Source organism: Haliotis rufescens, unplaced genomic scaffold, assembly GCF_023055435.1.
Source record: "Haliotis rufescens isolate VD_foot unplaced genomic scaffold, xgHalRufe1.0.p SCAF_88, whole genome shotgun sequence".
In the NCBI taxonomy this organism is placed as follows: domain Eukaryota; kingdom Metazoa; phylum Mollusca; class Gastropoda; order Lepetellida; family Haliotidae; genus Haliotis; species Haliotis rufescens.
This window is the reverse complement of record NW_025964381.1, coordinates 695,904-714,574: the sequence shown is the minus strand read 5'-3', so window position 1 is coordinate 714,574 and position 18,671 is coordinate 695,904.

The window sequence follows — 18,671 nt, the reverse complement described above, 5'->3', positions numbered from 1 at the left end:
TGTTATCCCCTGTGTGTTGATACATGTATGTTAGCCCCTGTGTGTTGATACATGTATGTTATCCCCTGTGTGCTGATACATGTATGTTATCACCTGTGTGTTGATACATGTATGTTTTCTCCTGTGTTTTGATACATGTATGTTATATCCTGTGTGTTGATACATGTATATTATCCCATGTGTGTTGATACATGTATGTTATCTCATGTGTAATAACATTATGCGTGAGATGCGCTTATGTGTCAGCTCGTGCATAAATATGTGTTTAATGCATTCTATTTTTTTCAATATATTTTATAACGTGCCTGTGTAAAACGTGTGCTTTGATATGTGTGCAATGGATGTATGATGTGATATATGTATACGTTATTTGTGTGCAATGAATGTATGATGAGATGTATACGTTATTTGTGTGTAATGAATGTATGATGTGATATATGTATACGTTATTTGTGTGCAATGAATGTATGATGAGATATATGTATACGTTATATGTGTGCAATGAATGTATGATGAGATATATGTATACGTTATTTGTTTGCAATGAATGTATGATGATATATATGTATACGTTATTTGTGTGTAATGAATGTATGATGTGATAAATGTATACGTTGTATGTGTGCAATGACTGTATGATGAGATATATGTATACGTTATATGTGTGCAATGAATGTATGATGAGATATATGTATACGTTATTTGTTTGCAATGAATGTATGATGATATATATGTATACGTTATTTGTGTGGAATGAATGTATGATGTGATAAATGTATACGTTGTATGTGTGCAATGACTGTATGATGTGATATATGTATACGTTATTTGTGTGGAATGAATGTATGATGTGATATATGTATACGTTATTTGTGTGCAATGGAAGTATGATGCGATATATGTATACGTTATATGTGTGCAATGAATGTATGATGAGATATATTTTTACGTTATATGTATGCAATGAATGTATTATGAGATATATGTATACGTTGTTTGTGTGCAATCAATGTATGATGTGATATATTTATACGTTATTTGTGTGCAATGAATGAATGAGATATATGTATACGTTATATGTGTGCAATGAATTTATTATGAGATATATGTATACGTTATATGTGTGCAATCAATGTATTTTGTGATATATTTATACGTTATTTGTGTGCAATGAACGTATCATGAGATATATGTATACGTTATTTGTGTGCAATGGATGTATGATGTGATATATGTATACGTTATTTGTGTGCAATGAATGTATGATGTGATATATGTATACGTTATTTGTGTGCAATGAATGTATGATGTGATATATGTATTCGTTATATGTGTGCAATGGATGTATGATGAGATATATGTATACGTTATATGTTTGCAATGAATGTATTATGAGATATATGTATACGTTATATGTGTGCAATGACTGTATGATGTGATATATGTATACGTTATTTGTGTGCAATGAATGTATGATGTGATATATGTATACGTTATTTGTGTGCAATGAATGTATGATGAGATATATGTATACGTTATTTGTGTGCAATGAATGTATGATGTGACATATGTATACGTTATTTGTGTGCAATGGATATATGATGTGATATATGTATACGTTATTTGTGTGCAATGAATGTATGATGTGATATATGTATACGTTATATGTGTGCAATGGATGTATGATGTGATATATGTATACGTTATAGATGTTATAACGTTATGTTATGGATTTGCATGATATGACGTGTATAATATATATGTGATGTGACGTGTGTAATATATGTGTGATGTGACGTGTATAATATATGTGTGATCTCACGTGTATGATATATGCATGATATGACGTGTATAATATATGTGTGATGTGACATGTGTAGAAATAAACTAAGCGGCAAAAGGAAGTATAGGTTGGCAATTTGTAATTTTCCTAAAAACAGCGATAACTAGTGGGAAGTGAGTATTTGGAATATGACTGCCCAGGAACAGGTACCAAAAAACATTTCACCCGAATGCGCCACCTTTGACGGCGCTCGTGCGCGCGGTGACAAAAAAAATGGTTAAACAGGTTTCCCGCCTATCGCATAAACTGCACGTGCATGTCAGCTTTATAAATGGGTTCGTCTGCAGGGTATACCCACACGTGATGAAAGCACACAAAAGAAATGCTACGACTGTCATAGGAGCAGAGAGAGAGGGAGCCATCGGTATGGCCGAAATGGGGGCAACACAGGTCCAAATTGCCAGAAGGTTTGGTTGTACACCATTGATAGTAGCCAGGCTGATTCAACGGTACAGGCAGACAGGGAGGACACAGGGCAGGCCTAGAACCGGACGACTCCGAGTGACAACACCAATGGAAGACGGTCAGATACGGCTCATTCACTTGCGAAACATATTCGTAACCGCGACGGCGACGGCATCAACAGCGTTGGGACATCCTATTAGCCAGCGTACAGTACTACGACGACTTCGTGCTGCTGGAATCCGAGCGTATCGTCCTTTCCGAGGAAGGGTACTGACTGCTCAACATCGACGCCTGAGACTGCGATGGGCGAGGCAGGTTCGACGCTGGCAAGTGAGAAATTGACGTCGAGTGCTGTTTACTGATGACAGTCGGTTTAACTAGTTTCGAAATGACGGCAGAGAACGAGTTTATTGACGCAGAGGGGAACGTTTGGCTCCGGTGTGTATTCGAGAGGTCCATCCATTCGGCGGGGGAGGTGTCATGGTGTGGGGCGGTATTTGTGGAGATCAGAAGACTGATTTGGTGATTATACAGGGAAACCTGAACGCTGTGCAGTACAGAGACCAAGTGCTGCAGCCAGTTGTGCTTCCATTCTTACAAAACTAACAGCAGGGGACATTGTTTCAACAAGGCAATGCCCCATACTGCAAGACTGACTCGGAACTTTCTAAACCAGCAGAACGTGGACGTTTTGCCCTGGCCTGCCCACTCACCCGATATGAATCCTATTGAACATATGTGGGACCATCTTGACCGACAGATTAGAGCACGCCATCAGCCTCCCGTCAACAGACACGAATTGCAGCAGGCCCTGAGAGACGAGTGGCAACGGATTCCAGTCCACGTCATCAGAAGACTGACGTCATCGATGAGGCGACGTATCACAGCATGCAATGAGGCAGCTGGAGGTCATACACGCTATTGAAGGCAACTGTGTCGACAATGAACTTGTAGTGTGTCTGACAATTTTTTGGTGTCATTTCAGACAACTTTTGAGAATGAAATTTCTTACCCAACCATTGTTTACCTTGAGCTTACATTACCTGTGATTGCACAATTTCATTCAAACTGTGGTTGATCAATCATTTGTTACCCCTCCCTAGATTATATTTTATTTCACAACAAAACCTCTCCTTGTTATTTTTTTATCGATCATGGAACTCGGCCTATACTTTCTTTTGCCGCCCAGTTTATGTGTACGATATGACCTCTGTAATTAATGTATGATATGACCGCTGTAATTAATGTATGATATGACCTCTGCAATTAACATATGATATGACCTCTGTAATTAATTTATGATATGACCTCTGTAATTAATGTATGATATGACCTCTGTAATTAACAGACGATATGACCTCTGTAATTAACATATGATATGACCTCTGCAATTAACATATGATATGACCTCTGTAATTAATGTACGATATGACCTCTGTAATTAATGTATATGACCTCTGCAATTAACATATGATATGACCTTTGTAATTAACATATGATATGACCTCTGTAATTAATGTATGATATGACCTCTGTAATTAACATATGATATGACCTCTGTAATTAACATACGATATGACCTCTGTAATTAACATATGATATGACCTCTGTAATTAATGTGATATATGTGTAAAATTAACCCTCTCTGTGCTCCTGTTTTATTAATTATTTTTAACAAATTTTAATATTCTTTTTAATAGAGATTTTCTGCTGCACCATTGCAAGGGTAACATGCGGGATGATATACCACACCGGCATGGGCGGATGACACGTCCTGGCCATGTGTAACGCCGCCTTCAAAATACGTTTTAATTCAAGTTAAAATTAAATTCAAAATATGGAGAATTTGTCACAGACTGCTTGGCTCCGACGAGACAATTTCTGCCCGAATGTGACACCAACATCACTTTTCTCCCTTTTTTCATCAAGTTTATCAGTTTTAATTTGTAATGTCATCGGTTCATTACGTTAGCTCCCTGAACATAACTAAATAAAGCCCGGAAACACATGGCCCATGAAACGTAAAAGGTCAAAATAATGTTATTCCTGGCAAATATGATCAACTGCCGTGCGCTTGATGCGAGTTTTGTGAGTGAGTGAGTGAGTGAGTGAGTGAGGTTTAACCCATCTGTCAAAATATTACAATCTACATTTTCATAACGAATGTAGATTTATGCCTTCTTTAAGCAATCAAGGAAGACCCCACACTCATGTAGGTATCGAATCACGAAGTTAGTCGGGATGAACGAACACTTTGGCCACAATGCCACCAAACTGCCCCTGAAAATTGTGAAACTAGAGTACATTTCAAGTTTATATATTTTGGGCATCCCTGTCCATGAATTACGAAAAATGATTCAAGGAACTACTATTATTTATTAAAGAAACTAAGCCTTTTGCAAGCCAATATATAAAATGACGTCACAGTGTATGTGCACATGTTTGTGAGAGGCTACCGCGATCTAAACCAAGCGCGTGGGAACATCTGATGATTAATTTCTTACAAAGCGACGTTTATTCTGCACTAATTCCGTAGCCATGGACATGGTTTTAATGCAGCGTGCGTTAATCTGTCGACAGTTTTGGTTTTTTTTCGAATGAGCAACACTGCCGAGACTTACTTCCACTTGAAAACATCCGGGTCTTTTGCTCGGCGTTGGGCATAATCTAGTTCATTGAAATGCCTCTTAAATGCTCAAATATTTCGGTATTGAAATATGATATCACCTGGAAACAGAGGCAGAATGTGTAAATAAGTTAATTTTCCTATTTCGAGGATGAAAGATATCCTATCAGTGTCCTTATTTTGGTTCGCTGGCTCGCATGCGCCGAACATCTGCGCAGGAAGACAAATTATCAGCGGATACTCTGACGACAAAGGTGATGTTTTTTCTTGTTGTATATCATATCTGTTGTTTTAAGCTGCAATCATGCTGACCGGTAAATAATTTAGCTTGGACAAGACATATCAGCAGTTGATACCGATCCTCTCTTTGTGAGGTCTCCGTGGTCTAGTGGTAGAGCGCCTGTTCGGAGAGTGGAAGGTCCGGGGTTCGATCCCTGGCCGCGTCATATCAAAAGACGGAAACAGATGGTACTTGTTGTTACGCTGCTTGGCGCTCGGCATTAAGGTGTTAAAACAAGGAATGGTTGTGTCTGAGTGGGGTATTCATGTCAAAGTGCAGCATAAAACTGGCATTAGTCCGGACTAGTACAAGCAGCCACACACACACACACACACACACACACACGCACACATGCATGCACGTCGCTATATAAGCGCAATAATCTTGAACGCGACGTAAAACCCAATACCAAAGAGGAAGGGACACGTCTTCGAGTTTTAAACAAGTAGACCGATGCCTGGTTTGGGCAAAATTCTTCGTCCTCGGTTTGAACTTGAATCGAACATCACACGCACACGTACATTTCACAGATGTGATTTTTTCGGGGCCTCTGTTCTATGATGTGATGTCAGTGAGACAGACCCATTAACTGAATTCGAGCTCTGAAAATTACGTACATCGTAAATATCGCTCATATTTACTTTCATCAGTATTCACGATGTTAATTCTGGTATGTTGGGGACTTTAAGTACATCAAAATAGCCCATTACTGGTTACGGCCATCTGTTATCAAATCACAAATGAACATGCTGAAACGTCACTGATAACCCTAGAATCGTTTAGAATGTTTTGGAAAGTACGAAAACCCGAACGCCGAAGTGTTCCGCCACATTGGATAATGATGAAACATAGATCTTGGCCTCAAAAGTTATGAATCTTTATAGTCTCTTGTTTGTTTGAACATTATTTCCATAAGATATTGACAAATTAAAAATGTTCGTATTTTCTTTGGAGTGTAAAATTCATTCTTGTAATTTCATACTAACAGGTTGTGAATACCAGTAGACATTTCATTTCATGACTAAAGCTGAATGTCCTTAAGTTTAGTCACAAACCATTTACGAATTATTCCTCTCGATACATATAATCTTATCACGTTTCACCCTTCTTAAAAAAGAATATAATCACAGGATATTAAACTGGTTATTTTATTTCTGTAAGAATTAAACAAAAATAAAAACGTGACATGTACCTGGTGTTCAAACCTTATGCGACGGATTCCATGAAAAAGGAGCGTTTTTATTCTAATAAAAACGGTATAATTCAGAGACGAAATGAGAAACAATTACATGTTAACTGATGCCTAGCAGGTGCGCGTCTTGTCCAAAAAAAGACAACGATAAACCTGTCTCATGTTTGATCTGTATAAGACAATATTCACATGGAAAAAAAAATGTCAGTTTATGTTGTGTTGAAAAAGCTTTCAAATTATGTTTTACAAATCAAGGTGTTTCATACCATGAACAAAAGTTAGTTGATATATATATTAATCAATATACCAACGTCATCCTTTGTCGACATAAAACATGCCATGAAGTCATACAAAATAGTATCATTTTTTTGTGATTTTACATTTTACTTCAGGTGATAAGACCTGTACTCCACTGATAATTGGCCATCTTTTACATTTTACATTAGGTGATAAGACCTGTACTGCACTGATACTTGGCCATCTTTTACATTTTACATTAGGTGATAAGACCTGTACTGCACTGATAATTGGCCATCTTTTACATTTTACATTAGGTGATAAGACCTGTACTGCACTGATAATTGGCCATCTTTTACATTTTACAATAGGTGATAAGACCTGTACACCACTGATAATTGGCCATCTTTTACATTTTACATTAGGTGATAAGACCTGTACTGCACTGATAATTGGCCATCTTTTACATTTTACATTAGGTGATAAGACCTGTACTGCACTGATAATTGGCCATCTTTTACATTTTACATTAGGTGATAAGACCTGTACACCACTGATAATTGGCCATCTTTTACATTTTACATTAGGTGATAAGACCTGTACTGCACTGATAATTGGCCATCTTTTACATTTTACATTAGGTGATAAGACCTGTACTGCACTGACATTTGGCCATCTTTTACATTTTACATTAGGTGATAAGACCTGTACACCACTGATAATTGGCCATCTTTTACATTTTACATTAGGTGATAAGACCTGTACTGCACTGATAATTGGCCATCTTTTACATTTTACATTAGGTGATAAGACCTGTACTGCACTGATAATTGGCCATCTTTTACATTTTACAATAGGTGATAAGACCTGTACTGCACTGATAATTGGCCATCTTTTACATTTTACATTAGGTGATAAGACCTGTACTGCACTGATAATTGGCCATCTTTTACATTTTACATTAGGTGATAAGACCTGTACTGCACTGATAATTGGCCATCTTTTACATTTTACATTAGGTGATAAGACCTGTACTGCACTGATAATTGGCCATCTTTTACATTTTACATTAGGTGATAAGACCTGTACTGCACTGATAATTGGCCATCTTTTACATTTTACATTAGGTGATAAGACCAGTACACCACTGATAATTGGCCATCCTTAGTCAAACTACACTAACAACATCGAGGGAACTGCGGAAAACCCAGGACACATGTTGACATGGACAGGGATGTCTAGTTCCCTTTCTTTATTTTTTATGTGCTACGATTTCATCACATGCTATGATTTGTCACGATACATAGTGTTTTATCGTACGATAAAAACGACCACGAGTCGATTATTTCTTATATGAGGTATCAACATCATGTAAGCCTCTTTAAGGATGTTGATAAAATCTACAAGCGTGAAACATATTTACCCACATTGTAATGATGATGACTCCAAGAATAGAATCCGACCTCGGAAATGTCGGACAAGTACATAATAGGAACAGGTGTTTTAAGTTTGATATTTTCCGCATATTCGTACAATCCTCACGTCGATTATTTGTACCTTTTCTCCTAATTTACCGATTGTCATGTCTCGCCCACTTTAGGATGCGATCGTTCGGCCACTGCGTGTGTCTGCGTTACCCAGATACATCTATGGGGAACAACTTACTTGACACTTCCCTCGCAAAAATATGTCGCCCAATATATGACATCATCAGGTTGCGAGCGCATATTCGAATGTCCAGAAATGACGTCATGATAGAACAATGTTTTATAGTGTAATAATTTCATATTTTACACTGTTTCTTTCATGCTGATTGGCTGAATGGGTAGTCACGTGATCTGATATTTGGAGTGCACACGCCTGTGAACGGACAAAAAAAGTTCACACGATGTGAATTTTTTGTTGTGAAATTGATCGTGTGAACTTTTGCCGGAACTACTTTCCGGGTTTTCCCCGAATTCTCGATCGGTGTTTACGATCAATTCGTTTTTCTATTTTCTTTTTAATCCCTGCATTTATCAGCAATATAATTAATTTAGTATTTTTGTCTGGTCTTTAACATTGCATCTGACTTATAAATAAATAAATAAATGCTTTGGTTCTGGTGTTTGATGTCGTCTAGCTGCTACATGATACAAAATGGATTGTCCTTACGGTGATTTGGATATGAAATGGCTATCTTTCAATAGTAGTAACGCAAGAAAAAAAAATTGTAAAATTACTGAGGTGAACGAAATTGATTTATTGAGCGATATTGACTTTGTTGCCTTGTTTTCGGAAATAACAGGAATCTAGCAACAATGAAAATAATGTAGTACCCTGCTCAGATGTGGCCGCTGACACCGAGGAAACGCGACTGCTCCTGATCACATTTTCTCGTGTGGTAAAATTTGCCCTATTTTTACTGATTCTGAAAATCCATGATGACATTCTGTGAAATGATGGCATTTCGAAAATAATTTTTTGTTCACCCCTTCCCCGTAGCTGGTTATGGGTCCTTTTGTTTTAGACGGGCACATCAGTTGTAAGTACACTTGTTTACAGCATCTATTGAGTTTACTCATTTAGCAGCAGTGCAAGCTAATATTACCAGTTCATTTAGAGATCAGTAAGAAAAATATATATAATTATATTTGGACGAAATTAGAACAAACTGAAACGTTTTAATCTATTTTTAGATATATATTTCGCAAAAGGAAAAACGTGGTTTGATCAACCACAAATGTCAGTGTTCAAAACTGTGTATGTTCACATACACTCATAATATCAATGACAGGTTTAAGACTTTGTATGGCATTCAGAAGGATGTCAACTTCTTTAGTACGAGGAACACAACATCTTGGTGTACATACCTACTCCTCCATCGGGGGATGAAAGCTAGGATGCAGAGAGCATGTGTAGGTAACCCCGGCCTTCCATGTGTCCTCTGCTATCTTCTCACTGCTGTTTTACACGTACAATGTATGCTCCCTGCATCCCAGCATCCCAGCCACTGATGAAGAAGTGAGCAGTTATTCCGAAACGTTGTGTTCCTCGTAATATAGAAGTTGACATCCATGTATGCTCTCTCTTGATCACAGATTTGTCTGGACCAGACTCGATTCTTTACAGACCGCTGTCGGGCAGCAGGAATACTGCTGAATGCGGCGTCACACAACTGCGTTTGGTACAGACTAAGATGGTCGTCGTGGTGCCTGCTGTAGATGATGTGGTATAGACTAAGATGGTCGTCGTGGTGTCTACTGTAGATGATGTGGTAGAGACTAAGGTTATGGTGCCTCCTGTAGATGATGTGGTAGAGACTAAGGTGGTGGTGCCTGCTGTAGACGATGTGGTACAGACTAAGATGAACGTCGTGGTGCCTGCTGTAGATGATGTGGTACAGACTAAGGTGGTGGTGCCTCCTGTAGAAGATGTGGTACAGACTAAGATTGTCGTCGTGGTGCCTGCTGTAGGTGATGTTGTACAGACAAAGATAGTCGTCGCGATGTCTGCTGTAGATAATGTGGTAAGACTAAGGTGGTGGTGCCTGCTGTAGACGATGTAGTACAGACTAAGATGGTCGTGGTGGTGCCTGCTGTAGATGATGTGCTACAGACTAAGATGGTCGTGGTGGTGCCTGCTGTAGATGATGTGGTAAGACTAAGGTGGTGGTGCCTGCTGTAGACGATGTAGTACAGACTAAGATGGTCGTGGTGGTGCCTGCTGTAGATGATGTGGTACAGACTAAGATGGTCGTGGTGGTGCCTGCTGTAGATGATGTGGTACAGACTAAGGTGGTGGTGCCTGCTATAGACGATGTGGTACAGACTAAGATGGTCGTGGTGGTGCCTGCTGTAGATGATGTGGTACAGACTAAGGTGGTCGTTGTGGTGCCTGCTGTAGCTCATGTGATACAGACTAAGATAGTCGTCGCGATGTCTGCTGTAGATAATGTGGTAAGACTAAGGTGGTGGTGCCTGCTGTAGACGATGTAGTACAGACTAAGATGGTCGTGGTGGTGCCTGCTGTAGATGATGTGGTACAGACTAAGTTGGTCGTGGTGGTGCCTGCTGTAGACGATGTGGTACAGACTAAGATGGTCGTGGTGGTGCCTGCTGTAGATGATGTGGTACAGACTAAGATGGTCATCGTGGTGCCTGCTGAAGATGATGTTGTACAGACTGAGGTGGTCGTGATGTCTGCTGTAGATGATGTGGTACAGACTAAGGTGGTGGTGCCTGCTGTAGATGATGTGGTACAGACTAAGGTGGTGATGTGTGCTGTAGATGATGTGGTACAGACTATGTTGGTCGTTGTGTCTGCTGTAGGTGATGTGGTACAGACTAAGGTGGTGGTGCCTGCTGTAGATGATGTGGTACAGACTAAGGTGGTGATGTGTGCTGTAGATGATGTGGTACAGACTATGTTGGTCGTTGTGTCTGCTGTAGGTGATGTGGTACAGACTAAGATGGTCGTCGTGGTGCCTGCTGTAGATGATGTGGTACAGACTAAGATGGTCGTCGTGGTGCCTGCTGTAGATGATGTGGTACAGACTAAGGTGGTGGTGCCTGCTGTAGTTAATGTGGTACAGACTGAGGTGGTGGTACCTGCTGTAGATGATGTGGTACAGACTGAGGTGGTGGTGCCTGCTGTAGATGATGTGGTACAGACTAATCGTGGTGGTGCCTGCTGTAGTAAATGTGGTACAGACTAAGGTGGTGGTGCCTGCTGTAGATGATGTGGTACAGACTAAGGTGGTGATGTGTGCTGTAGATGATGTGGTACAGACTGAGATAGTCGTGGTGGTGCTTGCAGTAGATGATGTGGTACAGACTGAGATAGTCGTGGTGGTGCCTATTGAAGTCCATGTGGTACAGACTGAGATAGTCGTGGTGGTGCCTGCTGTAGATGATGTGGTACAGACTAAGATGGTCGTGGTGGTGCCTGCTGTAGATGATGTGGTACAGACTAAGGTGGTGGTGCCTGCTGTAGATGATGTGGTACAGACTAAGATGGTCGTGGTGGTGCCTGCTGTAGATGATGTGGTACAGACTAAGGTTGTTGTGTCTGCTGTAGATGATGTGGTACAGACTATAGTGGTTGTGTCTGCCGTAGATGATGTGGTACAGACTAAGGTGGTGATGTCTGCCGTAGATGATGTGGTACAGACTAAGGTGGTGATGTCTGCTGTACATGATGTAGTACAGACTGAGGTGGTCGTGATGCCTGCTGTAGATGATGTGGTACAGACTAAGGTGGTGGTGCCTGCTGTAAATGATGTGGTACAGACTAAGGTGGTGATGTGTGCTGTAGATGATGTGGTACAGACTAAGATGGTCGTCGTGGTGCCTGCTGTAGGTGATGTGGTAGAGACTAAGGTGGTGGTGCCTGCTGTAGTCCATGTGGTACAGACTAAGATAGTCGTGGTGGTGCCTGCTGTAGATGATGTGGTACAGACTAAAATGGTCGTGGTGGTGCCTGCTGTAGATGATGTGGTACAGACTAAGATGGTCGTCGTGGTGCCTGCTGTAGGTGATGTGGTAGAGACTAAGGTGGTGGTGCCTGCTGTAGTCCATGTGGTACAGACTAAGATAGTCGTGGTGGTGCCTGCTGTAGATGATGTGGTACAGACTAAAATGGTCGTGGTGGTGCCTGCTGTAGATGATGTAGTACAGACTAAGATGGTCGTGGTGGTGCCTGCTGTAGATGATGTGGTACAGACTAAGATGGTCGTGGTGGTGCCTGCTGTAGATGATGTGGTACAGACTAAGGTGGTGGTGCCTGTTGTAGATGATGTGGTACAGACTAAGGTGGTGGTGCCTGCTGTAGAATATGTGGTACAGACTAAGGTGGTGATGTCTGCTGTAGATGATGTGGTACAGAGTAAGGTGGTGATGTCTGCTGTAGATGATGTGGTACAGACTAAGGTGGTGGTGCCTGCTGTAGATGATGTGGTACAGACTAAGGTTGTGGTGCCTGCTGTAGATGATGTGGTACAGACTAAGGTGGTGATGTTTGTTGTAGATGATGTGGTACAGACTAAGGTGGTGGTGCCTGCTGTAGATGATGTGGTACAGACTAAGGTGGTGGTGCCTGCTGTAGATGATGTGGTACAGACTAAGGTGGTGATGTGTGTTGTAGATGATATGGTACAGAGTAAGGTGTTGATGTCTGCTGTAGATGATGTGGTACAGTCTAAGGTGGTGGTGCCTGCTGTAGATGATGTTGTACAGACAAAAATAGTCGTCGTGTTGTCTGCTGTAGATAATGTGGTACAGACTAAGGATGTAGTGCCTGCTGTAGATGATGTTGTACAGACTAAGATGGTGATGTCTGCTGTAGATAATGTGGTACAGACTAAGGTGGTGGTGCCTGCTGTAGATGATGTGATACACTGTAGATGATGTTGTACAGACTAAGATGGTGATGTCTGCTGTAGATAATGTGGTACAGACTAAGGTGGTGGTGCCTGCTGTAGATGATGTGATACAGACTAAGGTGGTGGTGCCTGCTGTAGATGATGTGGTACAGACTAAGGTGGTGATGTGTGTTGTAGATGATGTGGTACAGACTAAGGTGGTGGTGCCTCCTGTAGATGATGTGGTACAGACTAAGATGGTCGTCGTGGTGCCTGCTGTAGATGATGTGGTACAGACTAAGATGGTCGTCGTGGTGCCTGCTTTAGGTGATGTGGTACAGACAAAGATAGTCGTCGTGTCTGCTATAGATGATCTGGTAAGACTAAGGTGGTGGTGCCTGCTGTAGACGATGTAGCACAGACTAAGATGGTCGTGTTGGTGCTTGCTGTAGATGATGTGGTACAGACTGAGATAGTTGTGGTGGTGTTTGCTGTAGATGATGTGGTACAGACTGAGATAGTCGTGGTGGTGCTTGCTGTAGATGATGTGGTACAGACTGAGATAGTCGTGGTGGTGCCTGCTGTAGTCCATGTGGTACAGACTGAGATAGTCGTGGTGGTGCCTGCTGTATATGATGTGGTACAGACTAAGATGGTCGTGGTGGTGCCTGCTGTAGATGATGTGGTACAGACTAAGGTAGTGGTGCCTGCTGTAGATGATGTGGTACAGACTAAGATGGTCGTGGTGGTGCCTGCTGTAGATGATGTGGTACAGACTAAGGTGGTGGTGCCTGTTGTAGATGATATGGTACAGACTAAGGTTGTTGTGTCTGCTGTGGATGATGTGGTTCAGACTAAGGTGGTTGTGTCTGCCGTAGATGATGTGGTACAGACTAAGGTGGTGATGTCTGCTGTACATGATGTTGTACAGACTGAGGTAGTCGTGATGCCTGCTGTAGATGATGTGGTACAGACTAAGGTGGTGGTGCCTGCTGTAGATGATGTGGTACAGACTAAGGTGGTGATGTGTGCTGTAGATGATGTGGTACAGACTAAGATGGTCGTCGTGGTGCCTGCTGTAGGTGATGTGGTACAGACTAAGGTGGTGGTGCCTGCTGTAGATGATGTGGTACAGACTAAGGTGGTGATGTTTGTTGTAGATGATGTGGTACAGAGTAAGGTGGTGATGTCTGCTGTAGATGATGTGGTACAGTCTAAGGTGGTGGTGCCTGCTGTAGATGATGTTGTACAGACAAAAATAGTCGTCGTGTTGTCTGCTGTAGATGATGTGGTACAGACTAAGGTGGTGGTGCCTGCTGTAGATGATGTTGTACAGACTAAGATGGTGATGTCTGTTGTAGATAATGTGGTACAGACTAAGGTGGTGGTGCCTGCTGTAGATGATGTGATACAGACTAAGGTGGTGGTGCCTGCTGTAGATGATGTGGTACAGACTAAGGTGGTGATGTGTGTTGTAGATGATGTGGTACAGACTAAGGTGGTGGTGCCTCCTGTAGATGATGTGGTACAGACTAAGATGGTCGTCGTGGTGCCTGCTTTAGGTGATGTGGTACAGACTAAGATGGTCGTCGTGGTGCCTGCTTTAGGTGATGTGGTACAGACAAAGATAGTCGTCGTGTCTGCTATAGATGATCTGGTAAGACTAAGGTGGTGGTGCCTGCTGTAGACGATGTAGCACAGACTAAGATGGTCGTGTTGGTGCTTGCTGTAGATGATGTGGTACAGACTGAGATAGTTGTGGTGGTGTTTGCTGTAGATGATGTGGTACAGACTGAGATAGTCGTGGTGGTGCCTGCTGTAGTCCATGTGGTACAGACTGAGATAGTCGTGGTGGTGCCTGCTGTATATGATGTGGTACAGACTAAGATGGTCGTGGTGGTGCCTGCTGTAGATGATGTGGTACAGACTAAGGTAGTGGTGCCTGCTGTAGATGATGTGGTACAGACTAAGATGGTCGTGTTGGTGTTTGCTGTAGATGATGTGGTACAGACTGAGATAGTCGTGGTGGTGCTTGCTGTAGATGATGTGGTACAGACTGAGATAGTCGTGGTGGTGCCTGCTGTAGTCCATGTGGTACAGACTGAGAAAGTCGTGGTGGTGCCTGCTGTATATGATGTGGTACAGACTAAGATGGTCGTGGTGGTGCCTGCTGTAGATGATGTGGTACAGACTAAGGTAGTGGTGCCTGCTGTAGATGATGTGGTACAGACTAAGATGGTCGTGGTGGTGCCTGCTGTAGATGATGTGGTACAGACTAAGGTGGTGGTGCCTGTTGTAGATGATATGGTACAGACTAAGGTTGTTGTGTCTGCTGTGGATGATGTGGTACAGACTAAGGTGGTTGTGTCTGCCGTAGATGATGTGGTACAGACTAAGGTGGTGATGTCTGCTGTACATGATGTGGTACAGACTGAGGTAGTCGTGATGCCTGCTGTAGATGATGTGGTACAGACTAAGGTGGTGGTGCCTGCTGTAGATGATGTGGTACAGACTAAGGTGGTGATGTGTGCTGTAGATGATGTGGTACAGACTAAGATGGTCGTCGTGGTGCCTGCTGTAGGTGATGTGGTACAGACTAAGGTGGTGGTGCCTGCTGTAGATGATGTGGTACAGACTAAGGTGGTGATGTTTGTTGTAGATGATGTGGTACAGAGTAAGGTGGTGATGTCTGCTGTAGATGATGTGGTACAGTCTAAGGTGGTGGTGCCTGCTGTAGATGATGTTGTACAGACAAAAATAGTCGTCGTGTTGTCTGCTGTAGATGATGTGGTACAGACTAAGGTGGTGGTGCCTGCTGTAGATGATGTTGTACAGACTAAGATGGTGATGTCTGTTGTAGATAATGTGGTACAGACTAAGGTGGTGGTGCCTGCTGTAGATGATGTGATACAGACTAAGGTGGTGGTGCCTGCTGTAGATGATGTGGTACAGACTAAGGTGGTGATGTGTGTTGTAGATGATGTGGTACAGACTAAGGTGGTGGTGCCTCCTGTAGATGATGTGGTACAGACTAAGATGGTCGTCGTGGTGCCTGCTTTAGGTGATGTGGTACAGACTAAGATGGTCGTCGTGGTGCCTGCTTTAGGTGATGTGGTACAGACAAAGATAGTCGTCGTGTCTGCTATAGATGATCTGGTAAGACTAAGGTGGTGGTGCCTGCTGTAGACGATGTAGCACAGACTAAGATGGTCGTGTTGGTGCTTGCTGTAGATGATGTGGTACAGACTGAGATAGTTGTGGTGGTGTTTGCTGTAGATGATGTGGTACAGACTGAGATAGTCGTGGTGGTGCCTGCTGTAGTCCATGTGGTACAGACTGAGATAGTCGTGGTGGTGCCTGCTGTATATGATGTGGTACAGACTAAGATGGTCGTGGTGGTGCCTGCTGTAGATGATGTGGTACAGACTAAGGTAGTGGTGCCTGCTGTAGATGATGTGGTACAGACTAAGATGGTCGTGTTGGTGTTTGCTGTAGATGATGTGGTACAGACTGAGATAGTCGTGGTGGTGCTTGCTGTAGATGATGTGGTACAGACTGAGATAGTCGTGGTGGTGCCTGCTGTAGTCCATGTGGTACAGACTGAGATAGTCGTGGTGGTGCCTGCTGTATATGATGTGGTACAGACTAAGATGGTCGTGGTGGTGCCTGCTGTAGATGATGTGGTACAGACTAAGGTAGTGGTGCCTGCTGTAGATGATGTGGTACAGACTAAGATGGTCGTGGTGGTGCCTGCTGTAGATGATGTGGTACAGACTAAGGTGGTGGTGCCTGTTGTAGATGATGTGGTACAGACTAAGGTTGTTGTGTCTGCTGCGGATGATGTTGTACAGACTAAGGTGGTTGTGTCTGCCGTAGATGATGTGGTACAGACTAAGGTGGTGATGTCTGCTGTACATGATGTGGTACAGACTGAGGTGGTCGTGATGCCTGCTGTAGATGATGTGGTACAGACTAAGGTGGTGGTGCCTGCTGTAGATGATGTGGTACAGACTAAGGTGGTGATGTGTGCTGTAGATGATGTGGTACAGACTAAGATGGTCGTCGTGGTGCCTGCTGTAGGTGATGTGGTAGAGACTAAGGTGGTGGTGCCTGCTGTAGATGATGTGGTACAGACTCAGGTGGTGATGTTTGTTGTAGATGATGTGGTACAGAGTAAGGTGGTGATGTCTGCTGTAGATGATGTGGTACAGTCTAAGGTGGTGGTGCCTGCTGTAGATGATGTTGTACAGACAAAAATAGTCGTCGTGTTGTCTGCTGTAGATGATGTGGTACAGACTGAGGTGGTGGTGCCTGCTGTAGATGATGTTGTACAGACTAAGATGGTGATGTCTGCTGTAGATGATGTGGTACAGACCAAGGTGGTGGTGCCTGCTGTAGATGATGTGATACAGACTAAGGTGGTGGTGCCTGCTGTAGATGATGTGGTACAGACTAAGGTGGTGATGTGTGTTGTAGATGATGTGGTACAGACTAAGGTGGTGGTGCCTCCTGTAGATGATGTGGTACAGACTAAGATGGTCGTCGTTGTGCCTGCTGTAGATGATGTGGTACAGACTAAGATGGTCGTCGTGGTGCCTGCTTTAGGTGATGTGGTACAGACAAAGATAGTCGTCGTGTCTGCTATAGATGATCTGGTAAGACTAAGGTGGTGGTGCCTGCTGTAGACGATGTAGCACAGACTAAGATGGTCGTGTTTGTGCTTGCTGTAGATGATGTGGTACAGACTGAGATAGTTGTGGTGGTGTTTGCTGTAGATGATGTGGTACAGACTGAGATAGTCGTGGTGGTGCTTGCTGTAGATGATGTGGTACAGACTGAGATAGTCGTGGTGGTGCCTGCTGTAGTCCATGTGGTACAGACTGAGATAGTCGTGGTGGTGCCTGCTGTAGATGATGTGGTACAGACTAAGATGGTCGTGGTGGTGCCTGCTGTAGATGATGTGGTACAGACTAAGGTGGTGGTGCCTGCTGTAGATGATGTGGTACAGACTAAGATGGTCGTGGTGGTGCCTGCTGTAGATGATGTGGTACAGACTAAGGTGGTGGTGCCTGTTGTAGATGATGTGGTACAGACTAAGGTTGTTGTGTCTGCTGCGGATGATGTGGTACAGACTAAGGTGGTTGTGTCTGCCGTAGATGATGTGGTACAGACTAAGGTGGTGATGTCTGCTGTACATGATGTGGTACAGACTGAGGTGGTCGTGATGCCTGCTGTAGATGATGTGGTACAGACTAAGGTGGTGGTGCCTGCTGTAGATGATGTGGTACAGACTAAGGTGGTGATGTGTGCTGTAGATGATGTGGTACAGACTAAGATGGTCGTCGTGGTGCCTGCTGTAGGTGATGTGGTAGAGACTAAGGTGGTGGTGCCTGCTGTAGTCCATGTGGTACAGACTAAGATAGTCGTGGTGGTGCCTGCTGTAGATGATGCGGTACAGACTAAGATGGTCGTCGTGGTGCCTGCTTTAGGTGATGTGGTACAGACAAAGATAGTCGTCGTGGTGTCTGCTGTAGATGATCTGGTAAGACTAAGATGGTTGTGCCTGCTGTAGACGATGTATTACAGACTAAGACGGTCGTGGTGGTGCCTGCTGTAGATGATGTGGTACAGACTGAGATAGTCGTGGTGGTGCTTGCTGTAGATGATGTGGTACAGACTGAGATAGTCGTGGTGGTGCTTGCTGTAGATGATGTGGTACAGACTGAGATAGTCGTGGTGGTGCCTGCT